At 36.5% G+C, this 16,118-nt stretch overlaps 2 protein-coding genes across 5 annotated transcripts in view; both read right to left on the reverse strand.

Annotated features, from left to right (window-relative positions):
- Rabgap1 (RAB GTPase activating protein 1) overlaps window positions 1-16,011 on the reverse strand; it is a 167,444-nt gene extending 151,433 nt beyond the window's left edge. Inside the window, exons 1-2 of one of the 4 annotated variants that reach the window (XM_076845514.2) lie at window positions 15,835-16,011; window positions 14,241-14,282 (exon numbers count right to left, since the gene is read on the reverse strand). The gene's annotated coding sequence lies outside the window, so the exon portion shown is untranslated. Of the gene's footprint in view, window positions 1-7,139; window positions 7,225-14,240; window positions 14,283-15,834 lie in introns of those variants that run through there. The other 3 variants (XM_076845515.2, XM_076845513.2, XM_076845517.2) reach the window with 3 other exon arrangements.
- LOC143641423 (uncharacterized) overlaps window positions 1-16,118 on the reverse strand; it is a 166,217-nt gene that overhangs the window by 134,686 nt on the left and 15,413 nt on the right. The gene's annotated exons all lie outside the window — the stretch shown is intronic.

Consider the following 16,118-nt stretch of genomic DNA (forward strand, 5'->3'; position numbering starts at 1 on the left):
TCTGTTTAAATAAAAGAACAAGACAGGTAGCAGCAAAAGAATCACATCTAAAAGATGCTACAACATGGGCTGGGGATGTGGCTCAAGCAATAGCGTGCTTGCCTGGCATGCGTGCTGCCCGGGTTCGATCCTCAGCACCACATACCAACAAAGATGTTGTGTCCGCCGAGAACTAAAAAAAATAAATAAATATTTAAAAAAAAAAAAAAGATGCTACAACAGGACAATTCCTGTGGGGTTTATGGTCCTTTAAAATTAAAAAAGAAGTTAAGGTGTAGCTCAGTGGTAGAGCACATGCTTTGCTTGCAAGAGGCCCTGGGTTTCATCCCAGCACCACAGTAAAATAATACTAAATCAAACAAGCAGGATACAAAGTTATAAAAATGATATTATGTTAGCATCAACCACACACACACCACCATCTCTGTATTTTGTTTCCCTGCACTTGTTTTCACATTTTTCTTACAGACTATCCCATGAGAGGGCAAGACAAATCTAACAAAAATCAATAGAAAACCCATCCCACCTTTAAAAAAAATTCCTTTTCACCACTACTAATTGCTAAATAACAGATGTGTCTTTGAAATCTGACTGAATTTGAGGGCTGTTTCTGATATTTGTGAACTAAGATAACCATATTAATTTATGCCTTTTTTTTTTTTGAGTGAGAGAGGGAGAGAGAGAAAGAATTTTTTTTAATATTTATTTTTTTAGTTATCGGCGGACACAACATCTTTGTTTGTATGTGGTGCTGAGGATAGAACCCAGGCCGCACGCACGCCAGGCGAGCGTGCTACCACTTGAGCCACATCCCCAGCCCAATTTATGCCTTTTGATTGATTCCAGGTTAGCTTTAAAACCCCAAAACTAAAAATAACGAAATAAATTTAAAAAATTAATTATCTTGACGGAACTCACTATTAAAAGCAAGAAAATCCAGCTTATCTAAAAATTCCTCTTAGACAATTTTTAACCTATGATGCCTGTGACAGTTTACTTCTTTTAACTACTAAATGACTTTTAAAAATACCAGATGAACTACAAAAAGTACCTGAATGGGGCACAGTGGCACACACCTGTAATCCTACTGACTCTGGAAGCTGAGGAAGGAGAACTAAAAGTCCAAATCCACCCTTAGCAACTTAGTGAGACCCTGTCTCAAAAAGGGTTGGGGACTTCAGTTCAGTGGTTAAGTGTGCCTAGGTTTGATGCTTAGTACCCTCCCACCCTCAATATAGAAAAGATATCTGAAATAAAATATAGGAATTTATAAAGCAAAAGTTTTTTAAAAAATATTTTACAAGTTGCAATTTGGTAGTTTAATATACATAACATAAACTTTATCATTTTAGTTACATGTAAGAATACAGTCTGTGGCATTAAGTACACTCACACTATTGGGAAATCTTCATCACCAACTACCTCGGGAATGTTTTCATATTTCCCAAGTGAAAGTGCACACATTAATAGTAACTCTCCATTTCCTCTCCCCACAGCCTCTGGGAGCCAACATTCTACTTTGTCCCTATGAATCTGCCTACTTAGGTACCTTATAAGCAATGGAATTTATAGAGTATTTGTTATATGTAAGTAGCTTATTTCAGTAAGCATGTGTTCAAAGCTTATTCATGTTGCATGTGTTAGAATTTCCTTCCTTTTTAAGACTAACTTTTCATTAGTATGTATGCCACATTTCATATATCAATTCATCCTTCAATAAAAGTTTTTAAAGACTGACTGTAGTTTTGTGGGATTTTTAAGGTCAAAAACTCACAAAACACAGTAAAATGCCTAAAGAAAACCATTGTTTTCCGTCATTTTTCACTTTTTCATGAGTAATCAAACCTTATTAGGATTTTAAACTATTATAATAGGAAAAAAACAGGGGGGAGGGGTGGTGCTGGGGCTGTAGCTCAGTGATAGAGCACTTGCCTCTATGTGTGAGGCACTGGGTTAGACTTTTAGCACCACATAAAATTAAACAAATAAAGACATTCTGTCCATCTACAACTAGGAAAAAATAGACTTGGACATTGAATTCCTGGGTCCTCTTTTTGACTTGGGCAATGCTATGATCAAGTTATGTAATAGGAGAGGACCAATATTTTCTATACTTTTGTGAATCTAAGTACCTAGAAAAGTGGGGAAAATATCAGGTTTTTTTTCAGTATGATTTCCTGAGGTAGGTGTAAGAAGATCAATTTTAACAAATGAAGAAACTGAGTCTCAGAGCTATTTGAGTCACATGCTAAGTGCAAGACTTTGGGATGTCCATGTCATTCTGACCCTAAGTTGATAGTCTCCCTAGACTCCTCTCATGAAAGATACAAGTGGTAGAAGAGGGAATGAAATGCAAATAAAGCCATTCATTTAACCCTGCCAGATTGTGTGAGTGCAATATGATTGACACCTGAAAAAAAAACAAATCTCCATATTCCTCTAGCTATTTCAGGAAACAGGACTTTGATTTTTTTCCAGAACTCCAGGTATGCTGCCTTTATGTCACTTCTATAAAATATCATTAAAAGTACATACTGATATTGTTATTTGGAAGCCACTTCCACAATAGAACTTACCTCTGAGAATACAAAGAAAACCAGCTTAGTGTTAATATACTACTCATTCACAAGGTCAAATTACACTTCTGACCTTGCTAGCATATTTTTAAGTATCCTCTTTTTCTGAACACATTTCTGAAGAATTTACATAGCATTTTATAAATATAAAAATATAAATATTTTAAGCAATAAGGGGTTTTCTAAAAACCTTTTCTTCTTATTATTAGTCAATATAGTTCCTTCTACTTTAGCAAGGAAATGAATCTATTTAGAATATCCACCTGTCTGTTGCACTTAGAACTGAAATGTTTTTTATATTACTTCTCTTTTATCTAAGTGAATTTAATGCCAAGCAAGTAAGAATCCAATGTTTATCAAAATCTAAGAAAATGCAGTAAAACATAGTTTCTCTTTTGAGTGATTTCTGTTTACATGCCAGGGAAATGCACATTGGGAAACCAAAAATGTTTGGCAGAAGATATAAGTATTCTTCACCTTCTTATCTGAGGACCTGACCCACAGCAGTTAAACAAAAATGGAGGAACATTTATAAGTGAGCAGTCCATTAGCACTGCACTGAGCCCCTCTTTCACATCAAATAGTAGCCACTAGAAAGATACAAAATTCACAAATATTATGTTCCACAGGTATTTTAAACCTATCTGATAGATCTTTCCATACAGTTAAAAAAGTATAAAAAAGACTATCTGCAGGGAGACAATTTTTGAGGTAAGTATTAGTTTGAGGTTAGACAGAAATCAGCTTTTCCTGAATTCACAGAATTCAACAGGTAACTATAATAAGGAAGGAACCATTCCTCTTCTGCAGGTGTATTTGAGGTCTAGATAGAAAATCATGTGTTACAGTACAAAAGTGACTTTTATAACACATTCCCAGAGTCAGTTTACTAAGATACCCTGAAGGGTACAAGAGAATTTATTACCTCTATAAAAAATATTAAAATGATTAACTCATGGCTCTTTTTATTAATATTATACAAATACCCAATATTCAATACAATTTAGACTTGAATGATCTTATTACTCTTGATTATATTTAATACATTCTTATATTAATTCATCTTTAAGTGATAGAAACATCATCTTCAGATTAGGGAAAACAAGTTTATAATTACAGATTGTCAAGTTACATTACCAAAATGTATAAATAAAAATGGAAAAGAGAAAGTTTTAAATAGGGTATTTTTAAGCTATGTTAATAACATAAATAACATTAAAGTTACCACAGAAATTCATTTGTTAATATATCTTAATAAATGTAAGACATTAGTAAGGAAAAAAATGTTATTACCATAAAGTTTTACAGATCCCAAGGACTAGTGGTTTCTAACACAGTGCTGATGCTGATATGAGCCTAACTGAAAATAACAATTATGCATTTTCTCTTGGACAGGTACAAACCCTCAAATCTGGCAACACACCCATACAACTAATATTTCTCAGGCTAGGGATGTAGCACAGTGGTGGAGCACTTGCCTAGCATGTGCAAGGCCCTGGGTTCAACCACAACAACATACAAAAACATACAGACAAATTCACTTACATTTTAAAGCCACAGTAATACATACTATTTAATGTCAAGCACAAACTTAAAGGCAGGCTTATAGCTTTATTTTACTCTATGGTGATCAGAAAATGGGATGCAGGGGGGATCAGTTCTCATAGAACTCTGGACTGAGAGAAGAAACATACATCAAGAAATTCTCATTGATGACTGCCTCAGAGTAGTTGACTTGGAAAGAGAAGGGACACTTCTAGGCTAAATTCTATAAACATGTTCATGACTTACATACTTCCATATTTGGAATAAAAATAAGGCAAATAGAGCCAATAAGAGTGGTTACAATATAAGAGTAAATGTCCATCCTATATTGTTTTGACTTAAAAGTTTCCTAAATAACAATACAAGAAGAGAGATGAAGGTGGAAGAGAATGATCAGGTACCAGTTTATGCAAACATAAAAAAGAAACACGTTGGGCTGGGGTTGTAGCTCAGCGGTAGAGCACTTGCCTCCCGTGTGTGAGACCCTGAGTTCGATCCTCAGCACCACATAAAAATAAACAAACAAAAATAAAGATATTGTGCCCATGTATAACTTAAAAAAAAATTAAAAACACATTAAGTTGCTCTAGTGATTTTTTTTTTTTTTTTTTTTTTTTTTTTGGTACTGTGCAATTGTGCTACATTCTAGCTTTTTATTTTTTATTCAGAGACAGGATGTGCCCTAAGTTGCTGAGGCTGGCCTTAACTTGCAACTCTCCTGCCTCAGCATCCCTAGTCACTGGAATCACAGTCATGGGCCACTACACCCAGATTGTTGTTGTTTTTCAGGTACAGCCATGGGCATCAATTTCTTAAGCTCTGGGATTTCTTTCCTCTGAATTTAAACTATGTAAAACCAGTAAAAAACAAAGCAGTTAAAACGTGCCAAAATGACATGCCAAATTTTGCTTCATATATATTAGTTAAATTGGCACTTTTAAAATAATATTTGAGTTCTATAGACAAGAAAGATTTAAGTGTTGTATTCATTTATCCCACATTCTTGATAATCTAATAATATCTCATAATATTGAAAATTGCAAACATAATTATGTGCAGCCTATGTCAGATCCTTAGCATACCAGTGTTTTTATAAAGATACTAAAAGTAGCAATGATTTAAACCATTATTTTCTAATGCCTATACTCAAAAGCCATTATCAAAACAATGAAGCTTTAACTGAAATTTTACTAAATAAAAGACAATGACTGCTCTAAAGAGTCCGGGCTGTTAAGTTTGGTTATATTATGGAAAATCATGTCCCCTCATGAAGGTAGAGTATGTAATGTGTACAAGACACTTCTCTCAACACGCAGAGAAGATAGGAAACATGTATTAGAGTACTTCCATACTGTTAATCATTTTATATTTTATACAAAATACAATACCAAATATGCCAAAATGCATATAGCTGACAGGTTAACTTTTCAAACATCTCTTATTAAGACCAATGAGTTAACTACAAACTTACAAATCTGATACAATGAAAGGAAGTGTACCACAATCTAGCAATATGGCAACTTTGGCATGAGACTGAGTTAATATTTTGTATTAGAGCTACATGTGAATTTTAAATGTCACCAATACATACAAATCAATAATGGATTCAAATCTTATTAATACAAACTAAAGTGTACAAGAAAGATCATCAATCTCTCCTGTATTCATTTTCAGTTTTTTAAGCTCTACTTAAAGTTTCTAGTATAATTTATAGCACCCTACACAGACCTGAATTAAGGCAAAGGTCCTCCATTAAACAAACAAACAAAAAAAAAAAAGTGTCCTTTCTTGGCACCTACACTTTATTCCTAACTACTTTTCAAACAATAGTTTAATGTGGCAAAGTTTTTCCTGCCTAAAGAAAGCAGTTGGAAACGCACCCTTACTTCTACTCATAACAAAAATAAATACAGGTGTTGGTCTAAATGAAAATATCAGGGGCTGGGGATGTGGCTCAGCGGTAGCGCGCTCGCCTGGCATGCGTGCGGCCCGGGTTCGATCCTCAGCACCACATACAAACAAAGATGTTGTGTCCGCCGATAACTAAAAAATAAAATATTAAAATTCAAAAAAAAAAAAAAAAAAGAAAATATCAAATGAAGTTTCCCCGCGCCACACCCTCCAATTGACAAAAGCCAAAAGATCTCAAATTCAAGTTGAAATATGATTTTAAACTAAAGGAACACTAGTAGCATAATCATTTAACAGTTTCCTTTTAAGATAAATGAAAAGGAATTTACTTCTAAGATAAATGAAAAGGAATCCTTAGTAACCAGAGGTATGCAAATGCTTGTTAGAACAGTTTGAATGTTAGAAGCCCGTGGACCAAAGTACTACTAAGCAATGGATAGCGAACTCCTGGAGGCCGGGGTTACCCTCTAGCTTAACACACAAACCCTAAAGGTTGCTGAAAACCAAGATACAGCAACAAGGTGTTGAGGTAGACGCTTCTAGTAGATAGGATGAGTGGGATGTCAAAGGCACTTTAATTGCAGGCGGGGGAAAAAGAAAGACAAACATAAGATGATAGAGCGACACTAAAAGAGCAAGCCTTTGAAACTCGGCGCAGCCCAGGAAGCCAAGCCTGAGGCCTAAGTCATCCACACATATAGGCCTAGTGGGCAACTGGGAGAAACTGAGGCGGAAGGGACAGTCTGATACCCAAAGGGGAGAAACGAAAACAAGAAAATCAAGACACAAACCGGCTTCGCTGGGAGGGGGGGTGGGTGAAGGAGAGAAGGGCAGCAAACGCTGGGCTCAGAAGACAAGACACCCACCCAGACAGGGGGAACCGGTTTGGGCAGGGGCTCCCGGAGCGTCAGGCTGCGCATGCGCCCTCTCCCAAGCACGGCTCGCCCCCACCCCCGCCCCAATCACGGCTATCCTCAAAACTCGGCCCGTCGAGGGACCTGAATGCAGCCTCCAGCTAGACCCGCGGGGCGAGAACACAGCTTGACTTCCCACAGGGGCTACTGCAAAATGCCCCCGGGGTTGGTAGGAGGGGAAACGCGGCCCTACCCGACCCGCCGTCTCCTCCTCTACCGCCTGCTGTCCACCGTCCCGGAGGCTCCGCCACCAGGGCCTCCCCAGCCGCCCTGCCCCCGCACCCTGCCCCCTACTCACGTGAAAGCGGCTCCTTCCGCCCTCCGCTCCGCCCCCTGCCCCGTCTCATAGGCTCGGGACGAAGACAAGAAACCTCATTGGCCGAACCCCGGGCAGCAAGGCGGGGTTTCCTTTTCACCGAGCCTCACCTCGGTTTTTAGACCGACTCTGGAAATGCGCATGCGCAGAGCGTGCTTGCCTGGGCTGCACCTGTGGGGTGTTAGATTAATGTCTAGACTTAAGACAGGCAGCAACTGTGATGACAGCAGCCGCTTGGAGCAGGGGTGGCTTAGGCCTGAGAGGTACTATCTGTGAACCTAAGAGGAAGAACGCGTGCTAGAGCAAGGAATCTTTTGCCCATCTTTCATGTGTAAATCCTGTTTGAAAGCAGCACTTACTTAACAGTTGTGACTCAAATCACCCATAGTTTATTGAGAGCCCACAGTGTACCGGGGTAAGAATTTCACAGGCATCTCATTTAATCTTTACGTTATGAGGATGGTATGATAAAGGAAATCTCTAAGTCAAAACTTCTGACTCCCAAGTCCAAAAGTCACTGGTACAACATAGCTGCCTTGTACTTCAGTCAGTGAAGAGGATAGGAATGGGGTTGGGGTTGTAGCTCAGTGGTAGAGGACTTGCCTAGCACATATGAGGCACTGGGTTCCATCCTCAGCACAACATAAAAATAAATAAATAAAATAAAGGTATTGTGCCCACCTACAACTTAAAAAAAAAAAAAAGAGGATAGGAATGAACAAGGTTGTTTTAAACTGTGACTGGAAAATGGGAATTTTATTTTAAAAGCATTCAATGGTGAAATACAAAGCAACAGCATAATTAAGTTTAAAGTCCTTGTCCTGAGTGAATTTATAGTGTATCTGGGAACAAAACAATGATTATTAAAGTACTACACAAGTCTTGATGTTTAAAATAATTCTGGCCTCTTTCACTCTTCAAAAGGCATAGGTTGTTTTCCTGGTTAGTCATTTGCAAATGTTTCCCTGTGGATAGTGCATGCAGATCAAACAGAGAAGCAATTAAAAAAAAAAAAAAAATATGCTCTCTCTGTCTTTTCTATTACCTTAGACATGGCTGCACCCCTGCAGGAAGTAGTTTTGCTTCATGTTTCCTTATATAGTTATGTAATACTGATTTTAAGGTATTCAAATAATATTAGGAAAAAAGTTATAAGCCTTCTGAACTGACATCCTGACAAAACAATGGTTAATATTTTGGTTACCAACTTTTATGTATTTATTTTTTTTTAATTTTTTTTTTTAGTTGTAGATGGACACAATACCTTTATTTATTTTTATGCGGTGCTGGATAGGACCCAGTGTTTCACACGTGCAAGGCAAGTGCTCTTATCACTGAGCCACAATCCCAGCCCCTGTATTTCTTAATTCAAATATATACTGCAAACATACAAGTAAATCTTATTATAATTTGCTTAAATAAAATTTTCTTACATACTCAGTATAATATGCCTTGCCAAGAAATAGAAAATAGAGACAAGCTAAAATAACATTAAATTCCACTACCAATCAGTATTTTCCATGCACATCCTGTTGTGTGTATACATTTTTTAAAGAAACCAATTTAATAATCTGCTTTATTTGATACACAATATCTTCTAATCTGAGTAAATTTTTCTCTAATTTTTGGATCACATTCACATTTTCTGTTAAACTTTATCTTTACAGCTGGCCGTCTCAAATCAGTAATATTTCAGGAAAATTTCCCTTCATGTAATACCTAACTAACTACATGTAAATATTCTATTGACCATTCCCAGTTTCCAATCCACACATTGTATCTAGTTACTGCCCTTAAGCTTTTTAAAATGTGACACTTAAAAAATCAAGATACTGAGCCAGGCATGGTAGCACATTCCTATAATCCTAGTAGGTTGGAGGGCTGAGACAGGAGAATGGCAAGTTCTAAGCCAGTCTCAGCAATCTAGCAAGACCCTAATCAATTTAAGGAGATCCTACTTCGAAATAAAATATACAAAAAGGGGGAGAGAAATTGGGGATGTGGTTCAGTGGTTAAGCACCCCGGGTTCAATCCCTGGTATCCAGAAAATTAATTAATTGATTGATTGAGTGATTAATTAAAGGCACTGTCTCTTTGCAGAAATCTGGTCAACTGAAGTGCAAAAACCCTGAATTTGAATGGTTGCTTCCTCAAGGAGTTATTGAATTTATTCTTCTATGCCTGATATTTCCTGCAAATTAGACATAATATCTGAATGCCTAATGGATTCAAGCTAAACATTTGGACTAGTGCACATCATATATGATGTCATATTACACTTCATATTATTTCCTGATATTAGATTTAATACATATTATGCATTGTACAATATTGTATATTTTATCTAATATAGCAATTCTGATGTTGGCCATTGAATCAGTGATGATATACATGCTATTTTTATCTTTGAGTCCATTTTCGAAACAGACTTTATATACTCTTTCAATGCCTACCATTGCCATATGTTACAATATCCTATGCCATTCACAGAAAACTAACTTGGTTTTCAAATATGCTCAACTTTTTTCAGCATGTGGCTTTGTACCTTAGAACAATAACATTAATGTATGAGTAGAATAGGGGTCTGTATGAAACAAAGCAATGCACAATGCAATAGGCAAGAGCCAGAATGGGAAAATCCTTAATAATAAAATAAGGAAACTGAAGTTCAACCTATAGTTACAGGGATGCCTTGCATTTTTTTTTTTTTTTTAAGATAATGACACTATCTGTGATCAGAATAAAAGATCACTCTGGTAAGAATGCCTGCCTATGATTCCAGCGACTTGATTCAGGAGGCTGACAAAGGGAAAATTACAACTTTGAAGCCACCTTCAACAACTTAGCAAAACCCTATCTCAAATAAATAAATAAAACAAAAACCAGTTGTTTTAAAGCCTTTGTCTATAAGCCAGACATATGGGATTCCAGAGAGACAGTTTCTGTTGATTTATTCTTTTGAATAGTTCATACTTTGCTGAATCTTTTATACTTTGTGATTTTTTCATGAAAATTGGACACCTGAATCTTAAAACATGGTGACTCAAAATCAGAAACTCTCTCTTCCATCAGGTTTGCTGGTTTTTTGTTAGATTGGTTGGTGTTTAAATTCTCTCTATGCTAGGGGATCAGCCTAAGGTAAAAGCTTATGGTCTTCTTAGTTCTTTTCTGAGCCTGTATCCAACCCTGACTAAAGCCTTCTATTTTCCTCCATATAAGTGATTGCTTTGAATATCCTAATCCTTAGATATCTGGTTCCCAAATAAAATAATATGGAAACATACGAACAAAACAAATACTGTTTCTTTCTTTCTTGAAGCTGAGTCAGAAAGTGTAAGTTCCAAAGAAGAAGACAGAAAGAAGGGCAGAAAGAGTATTTGAGGAAATAAAGGTCAAAAACTCCCCAAATGTTATGATTTTTACAGTTCAACAAATTCATACTAAGAAATACTCAGAAAGCTTCATCAAACATTAGAACCAAACTGTCACAAGCCAAAGACAATCTCCAAAGCAGTAACAAAGAAGCAACCTGTGAAACAAAAACAGATCCTCAATAAGATTAATTATAATTTCTAACTCCACTTTCAATTTTCTTAATGACCTAAAAGTCAAATGTATAAAATACCTTTATTAATGGACATATGATGTCATCTCTTACCTCAATCAACAAAAAAGTACAGAGCTATATAGGACCAGAGCTTTTGAATGAATTGAAGTTAAATTGGTGTCAATTCAAATTAGATGATTAAATTGATGGATTTAAATCCCCACTGTATGGTATTAAGAGGGTGGAAACTTAATCCAATTATGGTATTGAGAAATGGGACCTTTGTAATATGATTAGGACTAGTCAAGGTTATCAGGTGGAGACTACATGATTGGATACTAATGGCTTTATAAGAAAAAGGAGAGAGACCAGAAAAGGTACACACTCACACACACATACATATACACTCTTCCCAAATGATGTCCCCTGCCACTTTGGGACTCTACAGGCTTTAAGACTATCAACAGACTGGCTCCTCAACTTTGAACCAGACCAGTGAGCCAAAATAAACCTCTTTTTTTTTTTTTTTCCTAACTTACCCAGTCTGCGGTATTGTTAGCAGCAGAAAACAGATTAATACAGATGTTAAATCCTATTGTAGCCACAAAGGAAGTATCAGTAGATTACAAAAAGAAATAATGCAGAAATCAAACACTTCAAGATTAAACAAAAACTAACTAAACAGAAAAGGCAATAGTAATGAAGGAAATGAGAACTTTAAATAGCAGTAAGGTATCAACAATAAAAAATAGAAAAATGACAGATATAAGTTCCTCCTTAATATTATTAATATAAATGGTTTAAACTCTCCAATCAAAAGACAGAGATGAGCAGATAGTTTTTAAAAAAACATAGTCCAACTGGGAACAGTGGCACACACATGTAATTCCACCAACTTGGCAAATTCAAAGCCAGCTCAGCAACTTAGTGAGGCCCTAAGCAAACTAGCGAGATCCTGTCTGAAAAAATAAAAAGGCCTGGGAATGTTGCTCAGTGGTTAAGCATCCCTAGGTTCAATCTTTGGTAAATAAAATAAATAGCAACAACAACAAATAACCATGGTCCAACTACATGCTGTCTACAAACTCATTTAGACCTTAAGACACAATTAGGTTGAAAAAGGCTGAAATTAATAAAATAAAATAAAATGTTCCATGTAGATTGTAAATAAGAGAACTGGGGTGGTTATACTAAATTTAGACAAAATAGACCTTAATTTAAAAAGGTTAAAAAGATAGCATAACATATATTAATAAACATTTCAATACAGTAAGATTATATAAAAATGTACTTATCTAGTAACAGACTTTCAAAATATATGATGCAAAAACTTGATACAATTAAAAGACGTAGTAAAACAGTTCTATAATAATAGTTGGAGACTACAATATCCTATAATCCATAAGTGCTAGAATAACCAGATTAGTAAGTAAATAGAGAACTTGAACATCTTAAAACCAACTAGACCTAACAGACATAGATCATCCCATCCAATAATAGGATACACATTCTTCTCAAGTACATGTGGGACATTCACCAGGACAGACCATACATTAGGCTATAAAACATGTCTAGTTTTTTTTTTTTATTTTTTAATAAGATAGATAACTAAAGTACCTTCTCTAAACATGATGAGATGATGTTAGAAACAGCAGCTGATGGGCTGGGGAAGTGGCTCAAGGGATAGCATGCTCGCCTGGCATGCGTGCAGCCTGGGTTCAATCCTCAGCACCACATACAAACAAAGATGTTGTGTCCGCGGAAAACTAAAAAGTAAATATTAAAATTCTCTCTCTCTCTTAAAAAAAAAGAAAGAAAGAAAACAGCAGCTGAACAAAAACTGGAAATTTTCAAAAATAAAAATAACATATACCCAAACTTATAAGTTAGAGTAAAAGCAGTGATCAGAGGGGAAATATACATTTGTAAATAACCATTTTAAAAAAGAAGAAGCTGGGTGCGGTGGTGCATGCCTGTAATCCCAGTGGCTCAGGAGACTGAGGTAGGAGGATCCAAAGTTCAAAGCCAGCCTCAGAAAAAAAATCAAGGCGCTAGGCAACTCAGTGAGACCCTGTCTCTAAATAAAATACAAAAAAGGGCTGGGGATGTGGCTCAGTGGTAGAGTGCCCCTAAGCTCAATCCCCAGTAAACTCCCCCCTCCAAAAGAAGAAAGTTCTCAAATCAAAAAAACCTAAAGTTCACACCTTAAGGAACTATAAGAAGAGCATACGAAACCCAAAGCTAACAGAAGAAAAGGAATAAGACAATCAGAATAGAGATGAACAAATTAGAGTACAGAAAAACAAACAAACAAAAATCAATGAAACCAGGCATGGTGGTAACTGCCTGTAATTTCTGCTACTTAGGAGGCTGAGATAGGAGCTTCGCTTGAGCCCAGGAATTTGAGACAAGCCTGGGCAACATAACATAGCAAGGTTTCTTTAAAACACACACACACACACACACACCAAAATTGAGGACCCTTACTTAAGCTAGACTAATGAAGAATGAAAAAGATATTACACAAATGACTAAAATCAGAAATTAAAAGTGAGGCGTTTACTCTCAACATTACAGATATAAGAGATTAGTATTAATAATTACATGCCAATTCCTTAAAACATAAAAATTTCCTAAACTGATTCAAGAAGAAATAGAAAACCTCAACAGATGTATAACAAGTACAGATTGAATCAGCAATTGAAACTTCTCAACAAAACAAAGTGCCACACAGCTTTACCTGTGAATTCTATTAAACTTTTAGGGAGATATTTCTAACAATGCTTCTCAAACTCTTGCAAAAAATTGAAGAAGGAGGAACGTTTCTTAACACATTTTATGAGGCCAGCATTACATTGGTAACAAAGCCAGATAAATGCACCACAAGAAATTACAGATCAATCTCTCTTATGAATACAAATGCAAAAATAATCAACAAAATATAAACAAATCAGGGCTGGGGCTATAGCTCAATGATAGAGCACTTGCCTCAAAAGGTGTGAGGCCCTAGGTTTGATCCTCAGCACCACATAAAAATAAATAAATAATAAGTGAAGATTTTATATATATATATATTATATATATATATATATATATATATATATATATATATATATATATCCCAAAAGCATATTATAAGAATTATTCATCATAACCAAGTAGAATTCATCCTAATTAGTTCCACATGAGATCAATTAATATAATACATTACAAAACTAGAATGAAGACAGTTGGTATACAAGCATCCCAAGTGGTGCAGAAAAGAGATCTGATCAAATCCAACACCCTTTCATAACATCTCAGAAACTTAAATAGTGAGGAAATTCTTTAACATGATAGAGGTATTAATGAAAAATCCACAATATGAGAAACTTCATATTCAATGATGAAAAGCTTTTTCCTTAACATCAAGAATAAAACATAATGCTCACTTCCACTGCTGCAGTTCAACACTGTTCCAGTATCCAGAGCCACTAGATTTAAAAAAAAAAAAAAAAAAGAAGAAAAAAAAAAAGCGAACACGTTAAAAAAAAAAGAATCTCTAATCACAGACTAACAGACTACACTATCTAATATGTAGAAAATTCCAAAGAATCCACAGTATAGCTACCATAGCTAATAAACAAATTCAGTAAAGTTGCAAGGATACAATAACAATATACACTAGCAATGAACAATATGAAGAGGAAGTAATTCAATCAAAATATCTTCTAAATGAATGACACATCCTAAAAACCTGAAAGCTGAATAAAATTAACAAAGAACTAAAAGAATGGGAAGATACCCCATGTTCACGGATAGGTACACATAACTGTTGCCAATAATATCCAGTTGTAGGGCTAGAGTTGTGGCCCAGTGGTACAGTACTCATCTAGCAGATTTGCCGCACTGGGTTCAATCCTCAGCACCATATAAAAATACATAAAATTAAATAAAGGTGTTGTATACATCTGAAATAAAAATATTAAATAATAATAATACACAGTTGTCAATGATATACCCTGCAAGGTACAAATTCAATACAATTCCTAAAGCCTTTTTTGAAGAACTGGAAACGTCAATTCTCAGTTCAGATGGAAGTGAAAAAAAATCTGACATTAACAAAATGATATTGAAAAAAAGAAAAAAACTGAAGAGCACACAAGGTGCAACTTCCAAACAGCTGTAACTAAAGTAATTAAAACAGTATTGACTCAGGAGGCTGAGGCAGGAGGATCACAAGTCTGAAGCCAGCCTCAGCAACTTAGCGCAACTTAGCTGGGGATGTGGCTCAGTGATTAGGTACCCCTGACTTCAATCCTAATAGTAATAAATGTACTAACAAAATAATATATAGACCACTGTACTATAGATAGTCCAGAAATACACGTTTACGTATATGTAGCCAGTTGATTCTCAACAAGAATGCCAAGACCGTTTAACGGGGAAAGACATCTTTTCAACAAAACTGTATATCACACATAAAAGGATAAGGTTGAACAGAACTAACGGTGAAGGTTACACAACATCGTGAATGTAATTAATCACAGAATTTAACACAAAAGATTAAAATGATTATACTTTCTCACAATACCGCCCCAAGGGGGGGGGGGGGAGAAAAGGGAGAATTCAGTAAACAATGGGATTGAAAGGCAATGAAAAGGGTTCTAGAATGATACTAAAATTTTCTGGTTAGGGAGGAATTCATGGATGATGCAGTTCACCAACACGTGAACTACAGGGGCTGAGTGGAGGCAGGTCTGGAGATGAACTTGAGATACTCAAAAGGCATATTACACTGGGATAACCAATTGGAAGATGTCTTCTGGACGGATGGCTCTGGAGCTCAACACAGGTATCTGGGATGTCGAGAGAGATCTGTAAAGGATCTGGAATGTGAATGCAAGAGATTACCCTAGGACTGACACGGGAGGAGAAAGAACCCCGAGGCAAGATTCCTAACAAACACCGAAATGAGAATAAACTGCTTTCTGCATTCCTGGCTCCCGCGCTTCGAGTCCACATCCCTAAACGGGAGGGACTTACCAAGGCTTAAGAGCGGAGGCGCCCTTCAGGCCCAAGCCATGCAGCAGACGGCGGAGGCCCAGCTCGAGAAAAGCTGCCGAGAAGGGAGCCTGGGTTAACTGATAACCGAGAAGCACACAGGGCCGACGCCACGGACACTTCACGAACCACAGCTCCAGCGGGAAGCTAACGAAGTGGCAAGTGTACTGGGCATTCTGCCCGCGCCCCGCCCACAGCGCGGAAAGTCCCTCTCGAGGCCCCGTCGTCCTCCGAGCATTCCGATTGGTGGAGATGACCATGGGACC

This window comes from Callospermophilus lateralis, chromosome 2 (genome assembly GCF_048772815.1).
Source record: "Callospermophilus lateralis isolate mCalLat2 chromosome 2, mCalLat2.hap1, whole genome shotgun sequence".
Lineage (NCBI taxonomy): Eukaryota > Metazoa > Chordata > Mammalia > Rodentia > Sciuridae > Callospermophilus > Callospermophilus lateralis.